Genomic DNA, 24,692 nt, shown 5'->3' on the forward strand with positions numbered 1-24,692 from the left:
GAGACGTCCCTGCCCCTTTCCCCATGGAAACTACCCCAAGGTAATGACCCCAAGGTAATTCCTTTCTTTTCTTAAATTGAGTTATAATTAACACACAATATTATATTAGTTTCAGGTATACAACATAGTGATTTGATAGTTTTATAACATTATGAAGTGCTCGCCACAATAATTCTAGTTACCATCTGTCACCACGCGAAGTTGTTCCAATATTATAGACTATTTTCTCTGTGCTGTACATTACATCCCCATGACTTAATTATGTTAACAGTTGGAAGTTTGTACCTGTTAATCCCCTTCACTTATTTCATCCATCCCCCCAGCCATATTCTCCCCTCTGGCAACCACCCATTTGTTCTCTGTATCTATGGGTCTGTGTGTTTATTTGTCTTGTCTTTTTGATCCCACATGTGAGTGAAATCATACAGCATCTGTTTTTCTCTGTGTGACTTATTTCACTTAGCGTATCTCAGGGTCCATTCATGTTGCTGCAAATGGTAAGATTTACAACTCAATATCAAAAAACCCCCCCAAGAAACCCAAATAAAAAATGGGTAGAGGACCTGAACAGACTTTTTTCCAAAGATGAGATACAGATGGCCAACAGGTACATGAGAAGGGGCTCAAAATCACTCATCACCAGGGAAACGCAAATCAAAACTACAATGAGATACCACCTCACACTTGTTAGAATGGATATCATCAGAAAGATAATATCAGGTGTTGGCAAGGATGTGGAGAAAAGGGAACCCTCGTGCACTCTTGGTAGGAATGTAAACTGATACAGCCACTATGGAAAACAGTATGGAGGTTCCTCAAAAACTAAAAATAGAACTACCACATGATCCAGCGATTCCACTCCTGGGTATTTATTCGAAGAAAACAAAAACACTAGTTCGAAAAGATGCCTGCACCCCAACGTACACTGCAGCATTATTCACAGTAACCAAGATAGGAAGCAACCCAAGAGCTCATCAACAGATGAATGGATAAAGAAAACATGGAATATTACTCAGCCATAAAAAGTACATTCCCTCCTTTTGCGCCCAGTGCAGGACCCTGCCCCTGAGCGTCTTCTGGCCCCTCCCCAAGGGCAGCAGATCTGCCTCCTGCTCTGCCCCCCCATCCTTCTCACACACCCACAAGGGAGGACAAGTGGGGAAAAGATGTGAGGGCACTTGCTCCCTGTGGCTCAGGCTCCCAGCCATTCCAAATTATCTCACTAGCCTGTCCTTGGTCTTTAAGAATTTGTGAAAATTTTAGCTGTTTTCTTCCAAACTGCTTTTATGGCGGCTCCATCCTCCTCCCGCGCTCTGTCAAGGTGAGTCTTGCCACCCATTTCCCCTCAATGGGCTTGTCACTCTTCAGAATTGAGTTCATTTGGTTGCTTTCTGATGCGCCCCCAAATGTTAATGATTTTGTAGATTAGCTGGCCTCTTCTCACGGCTGAAGTGGGGGGAGACAACTTCTTGAAGCTCTCCACATCCTAAGTGGAAGCAGAATTCTCTGTTTCTGTTTAGAGATCCAGCCCTGGGGTCTGGAGTGTGCTTCTCTCCCTGGCAAGAGATCAAAGCACCTGCACTGCTAAAAGCTTCCGATGTGAAACATCTGTTAATTCACTGAGCATTTATTAAGTGTCTACTATTTGCACATCACCATGTAACGAGCTGAGGATACAAAAGGAATAAGGCACAGTCTTTGCCCTGCAGTTACTCACGATCCAGAGGGAGCAAAGGCACATAAACAAGCGCTATGAAGCCGAGTGGTGAAGACCATAATAGGAGTGGAACCAAACACGGTGGGAATATGGACCTGAGTAAATAGGACTTATGGGCACCGAGGACGTGTAATTATTTGAGTTATTTCTGAAATTTTGAGCAAGAGTTTTCCAGACAGAAAAGGTGAGGAGACAGACACAGAACAGTGTTCCTTCCATTCTTCATTCACAAATAAGGAAATGGAATTCTTACTCTTATTCTTATTCCAGGGTTAGCCCGGATCAGAATTCTCTTCTTGAGGTCTAGTGGGTCAAACCCATCTTAGTCACGCTCAGCTCTGACTGATCTCAGCACTTCTGCAAGGTCGGCAGGTTCTAGGTCGACCAGACTAGTAAAAGGGAATCTAGTAGATTGTATATGATTAAAATCAGTATTTTTTTCTAAAAAAACAGAAGTTTGAAACCAATATCTAGGATGCGATCATTCACACTTGCCATCTTTATATTCTTCTGAGCCTCTAGATTCATTGTACCCCAAGTGGTTGGGTGTCTGGCTACCGGTTTCTCAGGCCACTGGGAGGAGATGGCAGTATTGCTCTGAAAAGAGAAGTGACGTTGTGCAGTTGCCAAAGCTCTCCTTTTGGGGCCCCTTTCAGCCCAGTATGATATGTCAGTGCCAAGACAGGACTAGTGGAGCCAAACAGGGGCTGGCCAGAGTCAGATGCCCGAGCAAGAGCATGGGAGCTAGGCCGACAGTAGTCAGAATATTAGCCGCGCAGAAGCCGTCAACTCCCAGGCGTGTGAGCACAGCGATCTATCAGTCTGTGGACAAACCCAAGATCAGAAGCTGGTGACACAGACAAGGACAGGAACAGGAGGCTGGACAGGAAGCTAGGCTGCCCAGGGGGTCTCATGAGGTGGGTGAGCCGTCGGCAGAGTCAGTCTGGAGGCCTCCAGACTCAGCCCCGTTGCTCGGTCTCCACTGGCATCTGAATATCATTCCTGAAAGCCGTGCACAGTATACACACAAAAACACACAGGCCACAAGTTCCAAAGCAGAACAATACAGAGCAAGAAAAGCACAGGCGATGTGCGTGAGTCTGTGTGCTCGGGAAGCTGTAGGATGTACTTTAAAATATTCAACTTGATGGCAATACACTCTGAAAAGTAACTTTTGAACTCTATAAAATTTATAGTAAAGGCACAAACGTTTTATTCTAAAAATAGAGAAAAAATTTCAGCGTCTGAAAAATTTCCCTTTTCTTTACTGACTAAAGAATCAAGCTGGTGAAGAGAGAGAGTATCAGACTATAGAAGGGAATGAAAAAATGATGCTGTAGAAAATCCCCCAGTTTGGCACTGTAAATGCTGGCACACCAATGTCCTCATTCCTTGGTATTTAAGGTTCCACCTGGGCAGGGGTGGGTGGGCTGAGCCCTGCACCGTGAAAATTAATTCCACATGCAAATTAACAGCTGGTTCATTCTTGGTTGTCTCAGCATCGCTTCGACCTCTTTTGCTGTTATTTTGAACTTTCAAATAAGCATGAAGTAAAATAGTTGTCAACATTTGCCTGACATGATCTTCAATATCTTCAGGATCATTATAAAAGAACCCACCCCAAATTACTTTAAGTAATTGTTTTCCTGGTTGGAAATGTTCCTTCATATTCCATCTTCCCAGCACAGCATATGAGAATATGTTTCCTCTTGTTTTGTTTCTGAATCTGAGATTTTACTGAGAATATTTTTCCAGTGAAGGCAAAAAAAAAAAAAAAAGATTACCACATTAAATAATTTTAACCCAAGTGTCACCACCCAATTTTTAACCCTAATGTAGTGAAAAATTCAGCAATCCAAGCTGTTATTTATGATCATTCCCTTCCTTGTATTTTTTTAAAATTAATTAATTATTTATTTATTTATTTTTGGCTGTGTTGGGTCTTCGTTTCTGTGCAAGGGCTTTCTTTAGTTGCGGCAAGTGGGGGCCACTCTTCATCGCGGTGCGCAGGCCTCTCACTATCGCGGCCTCTCTTGTTGCGGAGCACCGGCTCCAGACGCGCAGGCTCAGTAGTTGTGGCTCACGGGCCTAGTTGCTTCGCGGCATGTGGGATCCTCCCAGACCAGGGCTCGAACCTGTGTCCCCTGCATTGGCAGGCAGATTCTCAACCACTGCGCCACCAGGGAACCCCCCTTCCTTCTATTTGAATGACCTGGAAGTGATTTAAAGAAAGATCAGCTGGTGGTGATACTTAGTAGGAAACTATGTCACTGTCTTAAGGCTAACTCTCTCCACTGTCCATTTCCTTCCATAGCGAGTATGTGCGTGCTTATAATAATGGTTGCACCATAATGTGAGGATGCTCTGAAAATGTGGGTTATACAGTTCTTAAAGAAAATCCCTTTGGGTGAATCATAAAAGGGTAAGGACGTATATCTTTCAAAGTTTAAAATCACCAATAAAGGGGCTTCCCTGGTGGCGCAGTGGTTAAGAATCCGCCTGCCAATGCAGGGGACACGGGTTCGACCCCTGGCCTGGAAGATCCCACATGCCACGGAGCAACTAAGCCCGTGCGCCACAACTACTGAGCCTGCGCTCTAGAGCCTACGAGCCACAACTACTGAGCCCACGTGCCACAACTACTGAAGCCCGTGCACCTAGAGCCCGTGCTCCACAGCTAGAGAAGCCACCACAATGAGAAGCCTGCGCACTGCAGCGAAGAGTAGCCCCCGCTCGCCAGAACTAGAGAAAGCCCGTGCGCAGCAAAAAGGACCCAACGTAGCCAAAAATAAATAAATTTTAAAAATTTTAAAAATTAAAAAAAAATCACCAATAAAGAATTTTCTTCCTGGAGAGACTTTCATCAGTGGGTCTAGAAGGGAGGTAATTGCATAGAATATAAATTGTTTTCATTACTTGCGTCTGTACATATACATATATTTTTTCATTATTATGTTGTAATTATAGGTGAAAATTCTAAAACACGGGACTGAATTAGAGAATTGTTTTCAATGATAACAGATAAACATGCATTTTCCTCCATGATAACGTTTGTTCAGAGCTTTATACTTTTAAACTGTTTTCATATACTTTTACTTGATCCCCATCGTAAGTCCATGGGGTGGACAGGAGACATTATTTCCTCATTTAACTGATGAAAAGCTACATACATACTTAATGGAGATAGAAACATCTTGAATTTGCCGTTAGAAAATCTGAATTATGAATAAAATGGATACACGACTCACTGTCCCAAAGGCTGAATCAGACCAGGCGGTAGACATGACCCAGACAAGTCAGACAAAACCAGGATTATTTGGGCCTGGATTTTATCCCGTAAATCGTATCACTTGTTTCCTTCACTTTGGTAGCAGTAGATTGCTCTGGGAGTTACTGACAGCATCAGTCAGGAAAATAAAAACAAGTGTCTTGATGTCCAATTCTCCCTCTGACCACAAGAGTACAGTATTGTTCTCTGCACATCTTGCCCGTCTCTTGTTCTAAGAGAAAAGATTGGAACCTGGCAATCAAATTATCCCACCCCTTCACAGGGTGCACCTAAGAGGTAAATGTCAGGAATCCCCAGTTCCAGACAGCGTCTCATTTGCCAGCCCCAAGCAGTAGCAGATCTACACCAGGTGGTACGGTTTGGGTGAGGGGGGGAGACTCTCTCTTTCATTAATCAGTCTCTGCTTTGGGGTTCCAACTAAGTCTTTAAAACCTAGTCTTCTTCCTAAGCGTTAAGCTATCAATGAGTAATTGTTATCATAGGCTCATAGATTTTCAGCCTGATTCATTTCCTAGAGAAAAGAAAATGGTGAATGGATTGCTTTGATCACTATTAGGCATCAGAAAAATTTATAAAGGGTAGGAAAAGAAGAGAGAAAAAAAAAAAAACAACTTTGCTCCTGTGATTAAGTACTGCATAAAATATACTGTTTTAAAAAGTACCACGTAAAAATACATATCGCACTACCTCAAGTATCATGTATTTTAACTGATGTTCAAAATGCTTCTACGGGTGTGTAGGCGGAAAGTTGCTTCTGATGATTGCACAACAACTGAGTGTTTCCAGGAGGATATAAAAGTAGCCTGTAAAAGTTTTTACTGTGGAAAGTAATGATCCCTAACTTTGCCTGGCTTTGCTGCCAGCATGACTGGTGCTGTGGTTACAATGCTGACAGCAGATAATAACTACTGCTTTACGAAGCTCCTGCAGCAAGACGAAGCCAATCACGGCCACACACTCTATCTCACAGGTGAAGTCTTCACTCATCTTTGGAGTTTCAAGGTTTCACCTTCCTCTGAACTGAGTATCTGTATCCCTCTGGCTGTATCCCTTCCGCTACCTTGTGCATTAAGGCAATTTCCAGAGAGACTAGATTGATAATTTGTTTCAGTTCAATAAGAATTGACTACAAATGACTTACACAGCGCTGAGCTATGAACTGAAATATATTGATATAAGACGCTGGCTTCTACAGAGCTAACCAGGCTGTGAGTTCTTCCAACAGCCCATTGACAGCAATGATCGGTTTTGCTGGTCCAGCTTCCTGCAGACACACGCTCTCCAGGCAGCCCCTGCTTACGACGTCCAATGCTTCCCTCAGCTACTGCTGGGAATCCTGGAGCTGTCTCAGCAACACCCTCCTAGGTTCTGCCTTACACACCCACCCTTGTTCACATCTGTTATCCTCAAAGCCCCAGGAGAGCCAGGCTTCCTTCTACGGCTGCTGCCCGTGTTACAGAAGAGGACAGTGACAAGGGAGCTGTGTCCCCGGGAGCCCGAGCTGTTGACTCTCCTTGGGGTCTTCAATAGACCAGGAGTTGTCCTTTCCCACAATCTCTCCCTACATACAATCTCTCCCCATACATCCAGGTTGAGGGACCAACCCATCAAAGCTAAACTTTCCTCCTCCTCTCTCTTTATCACCACGTATCTGTGACAACTCCTGACTCATTCTCCTTCAGCCACAGACCTCCCCCGAGCTGTCATCTCAGACACCTCTAAATCCCATCACAGCCTTATGCCGGACATTCCCCCTCAAGAGACGGATCACAAAAGATACCCTCCCTCAGGAAATTCACACGCATGGCTTTGCCAGTTCCTGATACTCGGCAGAGTAAACTGTATGTAGTAAACACTGAGGAAATGTTTGGAGAGAGTCGTGATGATGAGTGTGGGAATGCGCCCTAATTTTAGGGGTTACCAAGCCTGTCATCTGGTTAATGATTATTCTGGCAAATGTTAAGATAAGTATCCTTTAGTGTTTTAACACAGAATTCTCTTGCTTGTGTGAACCACACAGCAGAATCCATCTTTAATTACCTACTTCCAGTGATTTCATGTTAATCAACCTTATCTCTCTAATGAGACCATAAAGTTCTGCAGGTCAGGGAACGGATTTTATCGCTGTTATATACTCTCTCCATAACCTCCATTTCAAGCATCCCAAGTTCTAACTGCCACCTCGTATATTTCCAGCTCCCTCCCTCTCCTTTCCCATCTCCAACAATCCTCTCCGATGCATCCTTCAAGTCTTTGCTAAAATGTCACCTCTACAGAGACCTTTTCTCCCCAAGCCTCCTCTCCACTGCTTCATTTACCCCGTGGCACTTAGCACCCTGTGACGCCTCATCAATTTTTACTTTGTTTATTGCCAGCCCCCCCCAATAAGAAATAAGCTCCATAAAGGAGCTTTTGTCTATTTTGTTCACTACTGTAGCCTCAATGCCTGCAAAAGTGTCTGACACATTAAATATGTGTTGAATAAATCAGTAAATCAAGGTTTTAACACAGAATTTTCCCAGAGTGGGCAGTTAAGAAATACTTGTTTATCTGTATTAACACAGCTATGTTTTCATCAGTTTAAGAAAATGGAAGGTCAAGGGTCAGTTATACATGGTGCCAGAAGAGCCTGCAGAAACTTGCCACCTGTTAAAAATTTCCAGAAATGGTTTAAATGCAATTTTCTTTGGTAGCAAAATAAGCAAATGATGCTTTGATATGAAGACTTTGGGATTGGAATCACGGAAGGCCCTGGAACTAGCTAAGCTTCTAGGCTGATCAGTTCAGGGATTTCAAAACAATTTGCACAGCAGGACTCTTTCAACAGAGTCAAGCATTCAAACCATTTATAAAATATAAAGCATTCATACTTTACAAATGCAGAGACGCATATAAGGGAAACTCCATAACAACAACAACAAAAAATCCATCGATAACTTGATGGTCTTGATTAGCAAGGCTCTGTGTTACAAAATGTGGAGAGTATTTAGTGGGATAATACTTTTCGATATTAAAAGTCTCCCTAATATTTCCCTTTTTCCTTCTAAGTGGGGAGACTAGATATGAATATTCCATTGCCCCAAGTGTTATTTGACACTGAAGAATGCAGGTGTACTAACCATGTCTTATTTTTTTCAGCTTTAGGGAGATATAATTGACATATAACACTGTATAAGTTTAGGGTGTACAGTGTGGCGATTAGACATGTGTATATATTGAAAAATGATACCATGTTAAGGCCAGTTAACACATCCGTCACCTCACATAATTGCTATTTCTTTATTGCAGTTGTGGTGGTGAGAACATTTAAAGCCTACTCTCCTAGTAACTTTCAAGGATACCATAGAGTATTGTTGACTATAGTCGCCATGCTGTACACTGGATCCCCAGGACTTTTCCTCCTGTAATTGGAAGTTTTTACCTTTTGTATTGTCTGTATCTTGATGCTTTGCATCTGGGTCTTTGCTGACCCAGGAGGGACTCCCCCTTCCAGGGTGAACCAGTTCCTAGAGATAATAAACAACTCGCCTTCAGCCTTTCAAAAGCCTCATCTTTCAAAATGCAAACCAATCATTCCAGAGCCCACAACCCTGACCTCCTTCTCTAGTGGGTTCTCAGACTCAGGCCTAATTCCTGCACTAATTACCCCAGAGATCACCAGACAACTCGGGACGGCCCCTATGCCCCAGAGCCCATGAAAATTATTCAAACTAGCCAATCCGAAGAGTGCTCACCTTGCCTTGCCTGCTCCTTCCCGTGGAAGCCACAGGAAAAGTTCTTGCCCACACTTTCCTTTGCTCCCCCTGCCTCCTGACCTACTTGAATATCCCCGTAGGTAGCCCCCGTGGTGTGATGTGCCCCCTCTTCTTGGGATCTGTAACAAACTATCTTTCACTGGCAGTCATTTCCTGATGCCTTGGTTTTTCCATACCTCCATAATTATAAAACCTGTATCTTAAAACAGTAGAGAACAAAATAAGTTAATTCTTGGCTTTTGAGGGATTCTGTAGCTGTGGTTCTGGCGTATAAAAAACAACTACTACATTAATAACAAATGGGGTTTGGAAGAATGAAAAATCTGTAATTCGGGTAAGAAGAAAAGAGCAGAGCCATAGATGAGAAGAAAGATGTCGGACTCAGAAGGAGTCTCCTGAAGTCTACTTTCCACTTGCCCACCTGCCCCTGCCCGGGGCTCAGCTGAGTGAGGTGTGTAATGGACAGGTTTGCCGAAGCAACACGAAGGCAAATCTTTATCCTACTTCCCCTCTGGAGTTCTAGGACTTGGTGATCTTCAGACATCTCCCTAATTCACACAAAAATTCTTTAAGGTTGGTGTTATTCATTTACAGATGAGAAAAATGTGATTGAGAGAGATTAAGACCACACAATTATCAAATCAGTGGTACTGAATTATAATACTAAGAGCTGTCATTTATTGGTTGATTCCTATAGTGCAATGATGCTGTTTTATTGTATTCATTCCACCACATAGAACGGTGCATCACACAAATGACACACGTGGACTCTGCATTCATGTAGCCTGGCCTCTAATTCTCATTCTGCTAGTCAGTAGCAAAATAGTTCATCCTTCTGTGGGTCATAAGTCAGTTTCATCAAGGTCTATTTTTTCTTTCTATTCATTTTTTTATTTTTTATCTTTAAAAATTTTTTAAATAATAGATGCACAGAGTTTGTGAAAAAAATCAAATGTCCTAAAGGTTTATAATGCAAACAGCAGACCCCAGTCTACTCTTAACCTCTCATCAACCTACTCTCCAGGGGCCACCACTTTTTACTTTCTTAACTAATACTCCCAAATAGAAACTAATATATTTATGCTGTTATTTTTGATTAATCAATTAGGCAATATGTTTTAGACAATATCTATTACCTCACTGTTATGGAAGATGAGGATTTAGCTGCTAGATTAGCTATCTAATGTCATACTATGCTCTTTGCATCACCAACTCCACCATTGCAATATGTATCGATTATTAATTGTATTAACACTTATTTACAGGATCGTGACTCTGTAGCTTTGATTTACTGCAGAAAATAATCATGTAGTGAGATTACATTTCTTTTTTTGGAAGGTGTCCCTTTTCCTAGGAGTTACCTATAATCTATCTATGTTTTCTTTATCTCCATGGTACTAATCACTTTTATATATCCAGTGATGTATTTTTCTGTCCCTGTCTCTGGAATACAAGTGCACAGGGGCAGGGATACCTGTCTATTGATTCGCTGCTGTACCACCAGAGCAGGAGACTGCCCAGCACCAAGGAGAGGCTCTATAAACCCTACTGAATGAATGAGTATCTATGAGAAAGAACATTCTGGTGTGGAATTAACAGAGCTGTTACCAATCAATGGTAGAAGTATGTGTGATCTCCCCAGAGGACAGAGGAGATAGGGCAGAGACAGTGAGTTGCACGGTTCCCTGTGTTGGCCATTGTATGGCTCCATGGGCCCAAGGTAGTCAGGGTGACACTCAGGAGGAGGAATGGTGATAACGTTTAGCAAGGGTGTGTGATATTTATTGCATGCAGGTAAGCTGAAGAGCTAGAGAGAGGAAAAACACAGAAGCAGACAAAAAGCAATCTGCTTCCAGCTGTTTGTTTATCTGAAACACACATGAATTAGATGTACTAGGTTAATACCTGTGGTCTTGCCTGCGATGAATCAAATTTTGAATAATAAGAATACTTTGGAGGCAAACGTTCAGATTAATAGATTTCTCTACTTAACATAAGCTTGCCAGAAAATCCTTTTTAATGACTCCCTTGTTAAAAATAGTTTTAAAGTATTTAAACAGACTTCTTTCCTTAATAGCATAATATGCTGAGGATGATTAATTTGTATTTGGATAACATGGTAGCATTTCATGAGCATTACCCTGAAGGTTAACTGTGCTGACGTAAGCCAATGCTGAAGAAATACCTCTGTCTTGAAGGTCTGTGTTCCAGTCCTCATTTGACCTGATCCAGCTGAAGGTGACCTTTACTGAGTCCTTTATTTTAGTCTTTACTATTTTGCCTCTGAATAAGGGTATAGGACTAAGTGATCTGACAGTCATCGGATTTTAACAGGCTATTATCCTGCAATAGTTTAGATATAGAATAGGTGGGAGGAAAGGATTTTTACATGCTGATCAAACCAAATAGTCAGGAAATCGTGGATTTCAAATATGCATTTTAAAATCCCTCTTATCATTTGACTATCGTGATTTTTTTTATAACTATATTTTTCTTCCCTCTCTTTGTTTGCCAAGTGCTATTTAAATTTATTTATTTATTTCTATTTATGGCTGTGTTGGGTCTTCGTTTCTGTGCGAGGGCTTTCTCTAGTTGCGGCAAGCGGGGGCCACTCTTCATCGCGGTGCGCGGGCCTCCCACTATCACGGCCTCTCTTGTTGCGGAGCACAGGCTCCAGACGTGCAGGCTCAGCAATTGTGGCTCACGGGCCCAGTTGCTCTGCGGCATGCGGGATCTTCCCAGACCAGGGCTCGAACCCGTGTCCCCTGCATTAGCAGGCAGATTCTCAACCATTGCGCCACCAGGGAAGCCCCAATTGTGATTTTTTAAAGTTAATAAATGAAGAGCAAAAATTCTAGGTATTTGGTAAATTTAATAATGTGCTCTCAGTTAAATTATGTTTTATTGGTTATAGAGTGCTACCGTCTATATTCCCAGTTAAGGTGGAATTGTACATCTGATCATGATCAGTGATGAGTGATACATTTAATAAAATTATAGACCCTCAGTCCCAGGAGTCTAGATATCACTTGGTCTACTTCTTATACCTTTATGTACAAGAAAAAAAATGGAGCTAAAAGTGTGTATGTGTGTGTTTAGGTGTGTGAGTATAAAAGAGAGGGTAAAAGATTATTTTTCCCCACTCTAAATTAATCTAACCCATAGCCATCCAAACTTGTATATTCTATGTCCCTAGATTCTCAAAAGAATGAATCTGTGGAAAACAAAATAAAAATCCAAGAACATCAAGTTCTTGTATCTTGCCAGTCTGTTGGAGTCACATGGAATATTCACATGTAAACTTTGAAAGGAATAGTAATGAAGGTGTTGACAAGTCTGTGTGGAATCCATAAACATTTTGTGGATGGTGAAAATATTATTGGGCCTCAAAACTTGAACATCTAATTAGTCATTTTCATGAACTATAATAAAAACATCTTTTTTCTTTTTTTTTTTTTTTTTGGCTGCGCAGCTTGGGGGATCTTAGTTCCCCAACCAGGGATTGAACCCACGCCCTTGGCAGTGAAAGCATGGAGTCCTAACCACTGGACTGCCAGGGAATTTCCTGATAAAAACATCTTTTATCTCTTTTAGCACAGCATGCAATTGATACCAATTTCTTTGGTGGGAACAGGAAAGGGGGGAGTTGTCAGTTAATAAGGAAACAGAAAGTAAATCCAATTTCTGTGTTGTTTGAAATGATTTTTTGTAAATGCTTGAGCTTCTTTCCTCAATAAAGAAAATCTCATGACAAAATATTTGAGTGTGTGGAATGTCCTCCCCAGAGAGCTTGGAAAATAAGCTCAACATCAGACCCACATACCCGGAGTGGCTAATCCCAGATGTGTCATTAATTTATAGACTTGATGTTTTAAATTACAAAATTTCAAAACTTCTTATAGAATTTAATTCTCCTAAAAACATCTCAAAGGAGATGTTCATTGAATCCTTTCTCGGCGTGTATAACTCTGAAGAGTTAAACAGTGAAACCTGGATGAAAAGACCAGGGTATCTGATAGTGACGTTTAGGAAGTAACATATAATCAACATTGTCTGCAATGTGGGAGAGACATTTTCAGAAAGTATTTAACGGTGAAGTGACTTCCTTCTCACCCCAATTTAGGACCATCTATATACAATCATGCTCTGTCACAGTTCACATGGAGAGAAGACATTTCTGGCTAATGTGCAGCTTTGAGAGACATTTATTTTGTAGAATGCTCTGGAAGGTGGCAGATCTACTTTGGTCTCAGCATTACACGAAAGTGTAGAGGCAAATTCCTAAGTAGGTGTTCAGTGCTTGAGGTGTGACTTATTTGCTGTAGACAGTTACTAGATTTTTCAATAGCTGTAAGAAATGCCCTTTAACGAGAAAATAGCTAGTCCATTGTAGACAGATTAGAAATGACAAAGAATTTTAAAATGAAAAATATATATGTGTATATATATATATATATATATATATATATATATATATATATATATATATATATATATATATATACCTGGTCAGAAATATATTCTTGGTTATAATTTTCAACAGTTCCAGGAGAGAAGGGATTTCGGTCAATACCAGAACCAGCTCATATAACCTGTAGTTGTGTGTGTGTGTGTGTGTGTATGTCTTTACACACCATACAAGATATGAGTCCAGTGTTGGTGTTGCAGACTTGGTCCATTTTCATGTCGTAAGACTTCTTATGGTTGTAGAAGGGCCAAGTCCACTAGGTCTTAGGGTCCTCCTCATCTTCTGCTTGGAGGGCACCTTCCATATTGACTTTCTGCCTCCTGCTTCCCTGGGAGTGTGAACCTGCAGTCACCTTCCCATGTAATGGTGGCCCTTTTTTTGTGTGTGTGTGTACATATATATGTTACACGTACACACACGTGCATGTACATATATGTGCTACATGCATACACACATGCAAAGGCACAGTGCAATACACATGTGTCCCACACGTGCACACACATGTTGTGTGCGCGCACACATGTGCTACATGCACAAACACACATGTGCATACACACACGTGTTACACGCATGCAAACGTGCACGTGCATTTGCGTATATGTGTATTATATGTATACACATGTGTGTATACATATATGCATGTATACGTATATATGTGTGTGTGTGCTTGTGTGCTCTGGTTCTTTCTAGCCTGAATAAATAGATAGGGTCATGCTAAGTATTAATAATAATAATAATAATAGCAGTGTCACTAGCCCTTCCTTAGTTACACCTGATCACACGGAACATCCTGCCAAGTTCTTTCAAGGCACCTGTAAAAGGCACTAGTTGTGTATGTGCGGGTCACTGGTGGAGCAGTGGGTTTCCTTGTCCATTGGATGCCTGGAGACCTCCGCCAGGCACATCCTGCCGTGCGCACGAGCTGTGCCCGTATTCCCCACCTCAGACACTGCTGCAGTGCACGGGCGGCCCCCTTGTGCAAAAGCCAAGCAAAAGGTCATCTGTGAGGTGGGAGATTGTCCTGTGTTTCGTTCTGTTGTCTGGTGCAACCTGAAACAGCTGATCTTTTTTGTTTGTTTTTCCCTTAAAGCCCTCCCTGTCCCGGGACTCAGCCTGTGGGACTGGGGCAGGGCCAGAGCTGAAGAGTGGACATGATGTTGCACACAGACTCGCCCCGTCCACCCCCGGGACGAAGGCTTAACTTACGTGGGTCCCTCTTCCCTTAAAATTGGCTCCTCAGATAAACAGACCTCTGGAGGCCTCAACAGGGAGCCACACATCCACACTCACTCTCAGTTGAGGCTCCAGCAGATTCCACGTTAACACACGTACGTATATGGTACACGCGTGCGTGTGCACAAACACACACCAGTGCTACTTAATGCTGGCTGCTCACCAGAACCACCTACCCAGTTCTAAAATAGTTACCTGACCCCACCCATGACCACTTGAAATGGGCTCTCTGAGGAGGTGAGATGGTTTTTAAACTATCCACAGACAATTCTGATGCACAGTGAAGCCCGGAAACATTGGTAGTATGTGTGGATCTGGGTTGGGCCATGCTCTTTGAGAGCTCTCGGGGGATTCAGTACGAGACCAGTGTTGGACCCGCAGACCCGAGCTGCTCCTGAACCAGGGCACCCAGGGCGTCGCAGTCAGTCCGGGGCCCATGATGGAAAGCTAAGCTGTGCTGAACTTTTTAAAGAAGTGCTCCTTAACAAAACTCACTTCAGTGGTTCTCATCTCTGGCTATATCAAAATCATCTGTAAAGCTGGCCCTCCAACCCAAGTTACCAATTGCAAAAGTATATGGCAAAGTCTGGATATCTATGAAGTTTTTTAGTTCTACTGTCTTCATTCCATGTGAGTGTCACGTTACACTTGTAACATTGATGCATTTGGTTAATTATAGTTCATTAAACAATTAGGGAGAAGTTTTTTCAAGATTGGGAGCGTAAACATTATCTTCCACATACTGCAGAGAATATGTTCAAGGTTAGTTGGCAGAGAGGAAGAATGTAAAAAAAAAAGAAAAAGTAGAGTGTCCTATTAGAAGACCAGATAATACGATAAATAAAACACAGAAGGAATGCTTGTAATATATTTCCCAATGAATAAAAATTATTGGAGGGGTATTTAATGTCAAACAGGTGCAAGGAAAATAGGAGGGTAGAAGGCTGCTTACAGAAAACAATGAGCTATAAGATTGAAAACACAGGAAAATTCCATTCCCTGTCAATCCACCAACTAGCAGGAGACATTCTGAAGACAGTGTTAGAAAGAGCAAACCTCTTCAGGAGTGGCAGACACGGTACTTAAAATAGGGTTGAGGTCTGGCCAGTGTAGAGGATGAGGATCTTCTGGAAATGACATCAACAAAGACACGCCCTGCCGTATACTGACATGGGGCCAAACTTGGACTATAAATTGATGATGAGCAGAATTTGAGCAAGGAAAAACAATGAGGAATCCTGACCCAATCAGAACGCAATCTATTAATCAAACTTGACTAAAGACTGTTTCTAGTTTCTCAATATGGAGAAATTGGAAATGTAAAAACCTTACAGTACTGGCTTTTGTTGCTTTTGATGACTCACACTGAAGTAGACTGTACAGCATATTGAAGATCGTTCTTACTCCTTGGCGTGGTTTTGAACATCTTCTCAAGTACTTCTATTGGCTTCATAAAGCAATAAGGTTAAAGATTCTTCCAGATATTGTTAACCTGATACATGAGGAGCAGGTAGTTTCCTCATGACCATTAGTTACACCTCCGGTAGACGCAGTGTGGTGATCCATGAAATCAGCTTCTCTTCCATAAATTGTCTTGGTCAGTTTTATTTACCTTGATTATGCTCCCGTTAGGTTTTTTCCAAGCGAGGCCCTACCTAACTTATTATTCACTTGATCTGTATTTTTTAAAAGCTCTAAAAAACACCCCTAGGTGAAAGTTACAGATCGTATCACTGCCACCTGAGTGGCCATCTTAGTCTCTGATTATTTCTTTAGTCACAAACATGAACATCTACGCAATAGCAGGTCAACTGTCAATCGTGATCACCCACACCCACACCCAGAAGTGGTACCAGAAGTAGGGGAGCATCCAGTACGAGAATGAAAATATATCTCTTAAAGTTGCTCTTAACAGAACGGAGAAAATCTTCAGAAGTCATCTTCTTCAGAGTTTTTGTTCCTAAATATAGATGGTTTTAAATTATTTGAAGAAACCCCTTCAGAACATTTGGAGAAGAATTAAGTGGGGATGTCATCCTCAAAGTAGCTGCCATCTGTATGAAGACTTTGCAAGAGATGCTCAGAAACAGGTTCTTATGTCACAGGTGTCTTACAAGTGTCAGGAGAACTACATTGTGAGGAAGGGAAGGGATGACGAAGAGTAAAAAAAGTATATAGGGGGGACTTCCCTGGTGGCGTAGTGGTTAAGAATCCACCTGCCAATGCAGGGGACATGGGTTCGAGCCCTGGTCCGGGAAGATCCCACATGCCACGGAGCAACTAAGCCCATGTGCCACAACTACTGAGCCTGCGCTCTAGAGCCCATGAGCCACAACTACTGAGCCCACGTGCCACAACTACTGAAGCCCGTGCCTAGAGCCCGTGCTCTGCAAGAGAAGCTACCACAATGAGAAGCCCGTGCACCGCAATGAAGAGGAGCTCCCTCTCGCCGCAACTTGCACGCAGCAATGAAGACCCAACACAGCCAAAAATAAATAAATAAATAAGTAAATTTATAAAAAAAAAAAAAAAAGAAAGTATATAGGTAAGTATTGGAATGATTTAGGCATACAATAATTTGTCAGGAAAGTCTGTGGGCTCATCTACACGGGAGGTATGAAAGCCACCACTTACCTCTATCATTCAGCATAGATAAATAGGCTTATTATTATGCTTAAATCTCAATATGGCTTCCCTCTTTTTATAGACTGGGAAATTGAAGAGATGGCCGTGCTTACACGATCACATTGTTAAAATGAGACTACACTCAGGATGGTTCAAAGTTTCTAAATTTTATACTTGTATCTCTTTATTACGGAATTGTTTTAACGTTTCAAAAATAAATAGATGGAATAGGGGGTCTCAGGAGAAATTTTGTCTTATTATTTCAGGGGAAACCCAGAATAAATCCTGTTGCAAGGAGCCTGTCTTTATATCTCAGCTCTGGTTTTTAAGATGCAGGCTTCATTCTGGGGCAGATTCTCTCAACGTGATGGCAAGATGTCTCTCATTTCCCCAGGCTTATGATAGCAGCTCAGCAGCCCCATAGGAAAGAAAGATCCTTTTCCCCTAATATTTCAATAAGAATCCTGAGATCAACTCCCCTTAGAACAGCTTAAGTCATGTGACCATCCTTAATGCAATCACTGTAGCCAGAAGTATGGGAGATGCCATGGTCCAGAGCAGGATTAACCCCCAAACCTGGAGCTTAGGGATGGCATCAGGAACCCCCAGTCCACAGGGCTGAGACTAAAGAGGAAAGTCATGGCTTGCCAAAAGAAAATCAGGATGCTGTTATCAAAGGCGGGTGATTGAATGAGCAGCAAAAAGAGAAGATCTTTTCAAGCTAAGCTAACTTGAATCTTCGTTCCAATCATTGAAAAGTTATTCCGTTTAAGGTGTTTGGATTTGGGATCACTTCACCCACAATTAATCATGCTAATTTGCTACTGTAAACTTAAAGGAAAACCCAAATGTCTTACAAATTACCGAATAATATTTTGTTTTCTACAGTTATACATAAAGCAGATTTTTATAGGCCAAAGGCAATAGCATAATGCTGAAAATAATGAAGCTTGAAAGTCAATATATTTAGTTGAAAATATGAACATATTAACTGACTTAGAGAATAAAGAAAAAATATTTAGGATTTTTATGGGCATGAAGACAAGTGGTTAAGGAATGGCTCCTAGAGTTTTACACATCAGTGCAAATAAAACAGCTTTGTAAATTTTAAACACAAGCCATTCCAAAGAACCTTAGACACTAGGACATGCCTCCAGTGCTTGACTGGGCTGATGAAAAGATGCTAAATGGAATTCAGCCCTAAAGTTTCCAGTGACCCATATCTGAAACCTGGCAGCTCCCACAACATTATTATAACTGAGGAAAAAGTCCAGAGCATGAAATGTTGTGTTTGTGAGTGATCGGTTTTATCTGAATCCTTATTTTTCAGACTTTAAGCAATTATGCTGTCAACTCAGAGAATGTGGCTCCTAACATCCTAAAATCAGCAATAGTCACGGTCTCATTCTAACCAAACAACAGCGCGTTAGTTACTCTGCTGAGGTATAATCCAGTGTACATTCATTCCTCCTATACATCTTTGACACATGAATAGGGGGTTGGTTTATGACCTGAACACAGAAGAGAGCTAGTTGAAAGTATTGAAAATTTAGGGGACAAGCAACACCGTTTGTGAATAGTAGTTTTTTCTATATTATTTGCAGAGCTATGTTTAATTTCTGACTCGTGAAAATTCAGTAGTTTGAGATGAGTCATTCTGTGAACATATGGTAGAAAGTGCTATACACTTAACATGTAAATTTACATTCCATAAAAATTTTCAAATTGCAAACACTATGGTTGTTAAAAATATTACAGGACACTAATTTATGGCATTGAACTTAGAAAGTTCTACCCTGCTAGTAAATCAGGTATTAGGTGCCAAAACTTATTCCACCATATGCAACAACTATACCAAGAGTAAGAATGGGAACATACCTGCTGAATGTCAAGCACTACTTATTTTATTATCATCCCCATTACACAGATGAGGAAATCGAGGATCAGGAAGATTAAGAAAACTGTCTGAAGTCATATAAAAATGTACTTACCTGAAATATGAACAGAGGTCTAGCTGGATTGTCCTTTCTGCCATACAATGTCACACTAAGGTGCACTGAGCACCACTTTTTTGTTGTTCTTTACAAAGAGAAAACCTGGTTTCTGTATGCTGATACACATTACTGCCTAAATTTACTCCAGATGTATTACTTTTTCCACATATATATTTCCATAAATACTTTAGACTCATTTGTTACACCTTTTTGTATGAGTATGTATGTATGTGTCTTTACCATTCTGATCTAATTCTATAGAAGACATCACATGGTAAGGTCTATCACAATTGAGACATTATAGTTCTATTGGTTGGATATTCCAAGAGACAATTTACTCTGGCCTTTTACTTAAGTCAATATACTGGTGATGTTTTTGAAGTTTCTTTTACCTACAGGTCTTTGTAAAATTAATTTCTATTGGAGTATAGTTGATTTACCTACAGGTATTATTGATAGTTTATTGCAAATATATTCAAGTAGAGTATGATGCAAGTCTTATGTATGGTCTGCCACATTTAAATGACCATATTATGGGAAATTTGATTGTCATTAGAGTTAATTTGAAACGGAGCAGGACCCTACGGTCCTTGCCCTCCCCGCCCACCCCAGGTCCTCAGCCTGCCTTTTGTCTGTGGAAAAACTTTAGCCAAAGAATAAATTTAATCAGAGAAGTGAGAAAATGCAGAAACGAAGGAAAACCGTCAAAGGAGACCAAATAATAATAGTTTAGTCATTAAGCAAAGTCAAGGACCTTTAGTTCCTCCTCAAGGGCTATAGATAATATTCTGGGCTGTATCCTGTGAGCTGTCTTGTAGATACTGAAACCCACACCAGGTGGAAGGAGTTTACTACATGATGACCAGACTGTAGCCATGACATAAGCTGCCACAATTCCAAGAATCGGCCTCGAAGAAACTGAAACAAACCGACCCTGGAACTAAAGATTAACTGTACTTAAAACAATGGAGATGATGCTGGTCGGACCACCAATGACCAATTTCAAGATGACTGTCAGAGCTGCCTGTGCTGTTTCAGCACGTAGCCCCTCCCTCCGTCTATAAAAGCTCTTGCCCCCTGATTGTCGGGGGTGGGGGGGAGTTGGCCTTTGGACAGGCGTCCGCCCTCCCCCTCACCGCAGTTGCCGGCCTCAGAAATAAAGCAACCTGTCCTTTCCTACCAACACTTGTCTCTCAAGGATTGGCTTTCGAGCGGCGAGCAGCCGGACCTGGGTTCGGTAGCAAATCTGGTTTACAGCTGACCCAATCTAACACTTCTATATTTGGTAAATTCTTTTTCTAACCAGTCCACCTGGAACTGCATCACCTGTTAATTGATCCTAAAAAGGGATGCCATATTTAAGGTTGCGATATTTTTTATTTGTTCACTCGATAACCTCTCATTTATAGCACCGTCTCCATATTTTCCTTTCCCTCCAAGCCATGTCCATTTTGCAGAACTCAATTTCTGGCTTAAGCCCATGTTTCAGGGGAATGAGGTCACTCAAATATCATTTGCCAGATCTCTCCACCAAAGGACAATAGCCAAGGACTGGATGGAAAATCTCACACAAAAAGCCAGATTAGACTCTGCGCTAATGAGACCGCGGTGTTGGTTACAACGATGGTATCTCTCAAAGGCAGCATAGTTACCGTAGATGCTCCAATCGTCTTCTCCTCCTCTTCAAGCTCTCCTGGGCAGACCCAGAGACTCCAAGTCTAGATTTGACCTTGTTTTTCAAGAGGTTTTTTTTTCTTTACCATTTGACGTGGCCAGTGCAGGTTCTGGAAATTAAGATGCGACATTAGAAAAAAGGTGGAGGTCCCTAATTCCAACTATGTTCAATGCAACCCGTTGTTTCCTATTATTCAGTTTATTACAGTTTTGGCATATGATAGACAGAAGTTTTCTGTCTGCTGAATAATTGAACTTGGAGACCTGAATTTTAATTTACCATTTATGTGCTATATGGTTTTGCTTAAGTCTCTGAAGTCCTCTGTACTTTGCTTTCTTAGTTGTTAAAAACTGGAAAAGAAATAATAATCCTACCTGCCAGAGTTGCCTCCAACATGTGGGAGTACTATGTAAACATATAAACAATAAAGACTTATAAAATGCAAGGTACTGTTATGTGTAATGTTAAATCAAAAAACGTTAAACTTCAACCTTCTAATGACAAAACCTGCAGTAACAGCACCCATGGAAATACGAATAGTAGGATGAACCAAATTAATCTTTTCTTCAGGTGCATATCTATCAGAAAGGAGTACTAAGTTGGTATTTTTTGTACACATCTGAACAGGAATAACTCCCATGAAATTATGCTTTTCATGGAAACTTTGACCATATTAATCTTGGCAGAGTTTGGGTAATATTTTTGGAACTCTGAAAGGACTCTTTCATTTTAATTCCCATGAAAGGCTTTATTTTTCTACACTGTATTAGGGAAATCCAAAGAGAAGAAAAAAAGGCACCATCATACTTCTGATAATATTTTATGGAAATAAAACAGCAGGATCAGAAGGGTGCCCTCAGGCGTCACCTTTACTGTGACTATAATCTACGTGTAAGTGTGAGCCTTTCAGCCTTTATTCATTAGTCATTCATTTCACACTTAGTGATTTCATAAATTCATGTTTGTACAATACATTAATAAACTGGCATTTTCACCTTTAAGCTGTTTTTATGCAAAGTGATTTTATCTCAGCACAACAGTGAGTCAGACTCCCTCAGCTGTTTCTACTTGTAAACATCCTAACTTTTGCAAAGTACACCGGCTCTTTCAGGCTATTGCAGCAGTAACCTAGTCTGAATGCTACACTAGCTGGCTCACTTGAAGAGTTAACTGACTTCAAGACTGGATAATGTGCCCCAGAGAAGCTAAAGGAGAAAAAGCACCTTGCTGTACTTTATTACTTTGCACTTATTATTCCACTGACGTGGAGATTTTAGGAGGCAGTTGGAGCTTCTTTTGTTCTTAACAGTAGAAATGAAACAGGGAATGTTGAAGGATTAAGACGTCCTAAGAACTGAGCCTCAGCACCCTCAGAATACAGTGAAATCTTTAAGTCGTCCCAGTCCCGAGAAAACTGCCTCTAAGTGGTTTTGCCAAAACAAGTCTCTCTACCAGTAGGAGATTGTCAAGACTCCAATTAGTAAATCCCTAAGCCCCAAAGTTAATTCTGAGGGTAATGAAAAGTGCTGGAAAATCCTCATTCCTGGGACAGGAAGAATCAGATCAGCCATTAGCCCTACTGGGTGCATAGAGGGATTAGAATCCACCCCAGAAAGAAATGTTTGTGCCCCTACTAAGATGGAATAAAGATGATTTAATGATGACTACTCTTAGATAAGTTTCAGTAACTTTTTGAAAGCAATAAAAGCCAGCAAAGGACACTGGATGTTTATTCCTCTTAAAATAGTCTCTCAACTCTTATGCACTACAAGGGAAAATATAAAATATGTTTAAGGTATTAGGGAAAAGAGAAGGATAAAAAAATGATTTTCCTTCGGTAGGAAAAGCCAGGATTCTTTTACTAATGTAACAATGAAGATTTTGGTATTTAATAATTGAAAGTAATGTCAACTCCCCCAGAAAAGAGGAGATCAAAGATAGATATCCTATCAAAGATAGATAACGTAGAAAAGATAGTACACTATGAAACTATCACAAAACTAAGTATAAGTATGAAAAATAACAGTGGGAGACCACATATGTCAGTAAGTTTGGTTAAAACTTCACCCTGAGATGCTTTCTTTCTTTTTTTTTTTTTTACATCTTTATTGGAGTATAATTGCTTTACAATGGTGTGTTAGTTTCTGCTTTATAACAAAGTGAATCAGCTATACATATACATATATCTCCATATCTCCTCTCTCTTGCGTCTCCCTCCCACCCTCCCTATCCCACCCCTCTAGGTGGTCACAAAGCACCAAGCTGATCTCCCTGTGCTATGCAGCTGCTTCCCACTAGTTATCTATTTTACATTTGGTAGTGTATATATGTCCATGCCACTCTCTCATTTTGTCCCAGCTTACCCTTCCCCCTCCCCGTGTCCTCAAGTCCATTCTCTACATCTGCATCTTTATTCCTCTCCCGCCCCTAGGTTCTTCAGAACCTTTTTTTTTTTTTTTTTTTTTTAGATTCCACATATATGAGTTCGCATACGGTATTTGTTTTTCTCTTTCTGACTTACTTCACTCTGGATGACAGTCTCTAGGTCCATCCACCTCACTACACATAACTCAATTTCGTTTCTTTTTATGGCTGAGTAATATTACATTGTATATATGTGTCACATCTTCTTTATCCATTCATCTGTCGATGGACACTTAGGTTGCTTCCATGTCCTGGCTATTGTAAATAGTGCTGCAATGAACATTGTGGTACATGACTCTTTTTGAATTATGGTTTCCTCAGGGTATATGCCCAGTAGGGGGATTGCTGGGTTGTATGGTAGTTCTATTTTTAGTTTTTTAAGGAACCTCCATACTGTTCTCCATAGTGGCTATATCAATTTACATTCCCACCAACAGTGCAAGAGGGTTCCCTTTTCTCCACACCCTCTCCAGCATTTATTGTTTGTAGATTTTTTGATGATGGCCATTCTGACTGGTGTGAGGTGATACCTCACTGTAGTTTTGATTTGCATTTCTCTAATGATTAGTGATGTTGAGCATCCTTTCATGTGTTCGTTGGCAATCTGTATATCTTCTTTGGAGAAATGTCTATTTAGGTCTTCTGCCCCTGAGCTTTCAAATCAGGATATTTAGTAAATGAACTGGAGGTTATAAAGACAGGTAGATTTCATCATAGATAACTCATGAAAGCCTAGGAACACTGGGAATTTTACCTTTAAATTGCAAATGAGGAAATAATTCCTTATAAAGAAGATTGCTGTTTTGGTAGAGCCTGCTGAAAATCCACCAAAATCTCTCTCCCATTATTCCATAGCACAAAATCTCTCCTCCATTTTCCCATAGCACTAGAGTTGTTGCTGGGTCCATAACTGCCCAATCAGACAGCGCATTTCCAAGTCTTCCTGGCATATAGGTGTGACCGTGGAGCTCAGTTCTCATCAATACAATATGGATGAAGTGACCTTGCTTGCCACTTGATCTTTGTCTTAAAATATTGGGCAAGGACACTTCCATACTTCTTCTCTTGAGCTAAACCGCTGAGGAATCACTGAACTAATGAGGAAAGCGTTCTACGGAATGGAGGTAAAAGAAAATGGAAGGAATCTGGCTCCCTGAAGGCCTGCTTAGAGCTTTAGAGAGGAGTCACCGCCAATCCAGACCACGCACCTCCATCCTCTCACAAGAGGGGGAAACAAACTTTCCAACTTTAAACATTTAAACTTTAAATAGCGTGAATATAGTCCCAATTTGCTTAGGACAGTCCTGTCTTATGCCTGTTGCCTTGGCATAATTATAAATGGCATTCTCTTTCACTGTATCAAAATAAATTACATGGTAACCCTGTTTTAGTTCAATGTTTCATGCTACTTCTTTATATTAGTAGCCCAGCTTCTCTACAACCAATATAGAAATTGGCACCTGGAAATGGAGGCTAACATAACAGGACCTAAAATAGGTGTGATTAGCAGTC

At 41.0% G+C, this 24,692-nt stretch overlaps 1 protein-coding gene across 1 annotated transcript in view; it reads right to left on the reverse strand.

The window, feature by feature from the left end:
* The window catches only part of TLR3 (toll like receptor 3), a 358,863-nt gene that overhangs the window by 34,918 nt on the left and 299,253 nt on the right, over positions 1–24,692 (reverse strand). The window lies entirely within an intron of this gene.

The sequence above is a fragment of the Balaenoptera physalus genome, assembly GCF_965194825.1.
Source record: "Balaenoptera physalus genome assembly, chromosome: 21".
NCBI lineage: Eukaryota > Metazoa > Chordata > Mammalia > Artiodactyla > Balaenopteridae > Balaenoptera > Balaenoptera physalus.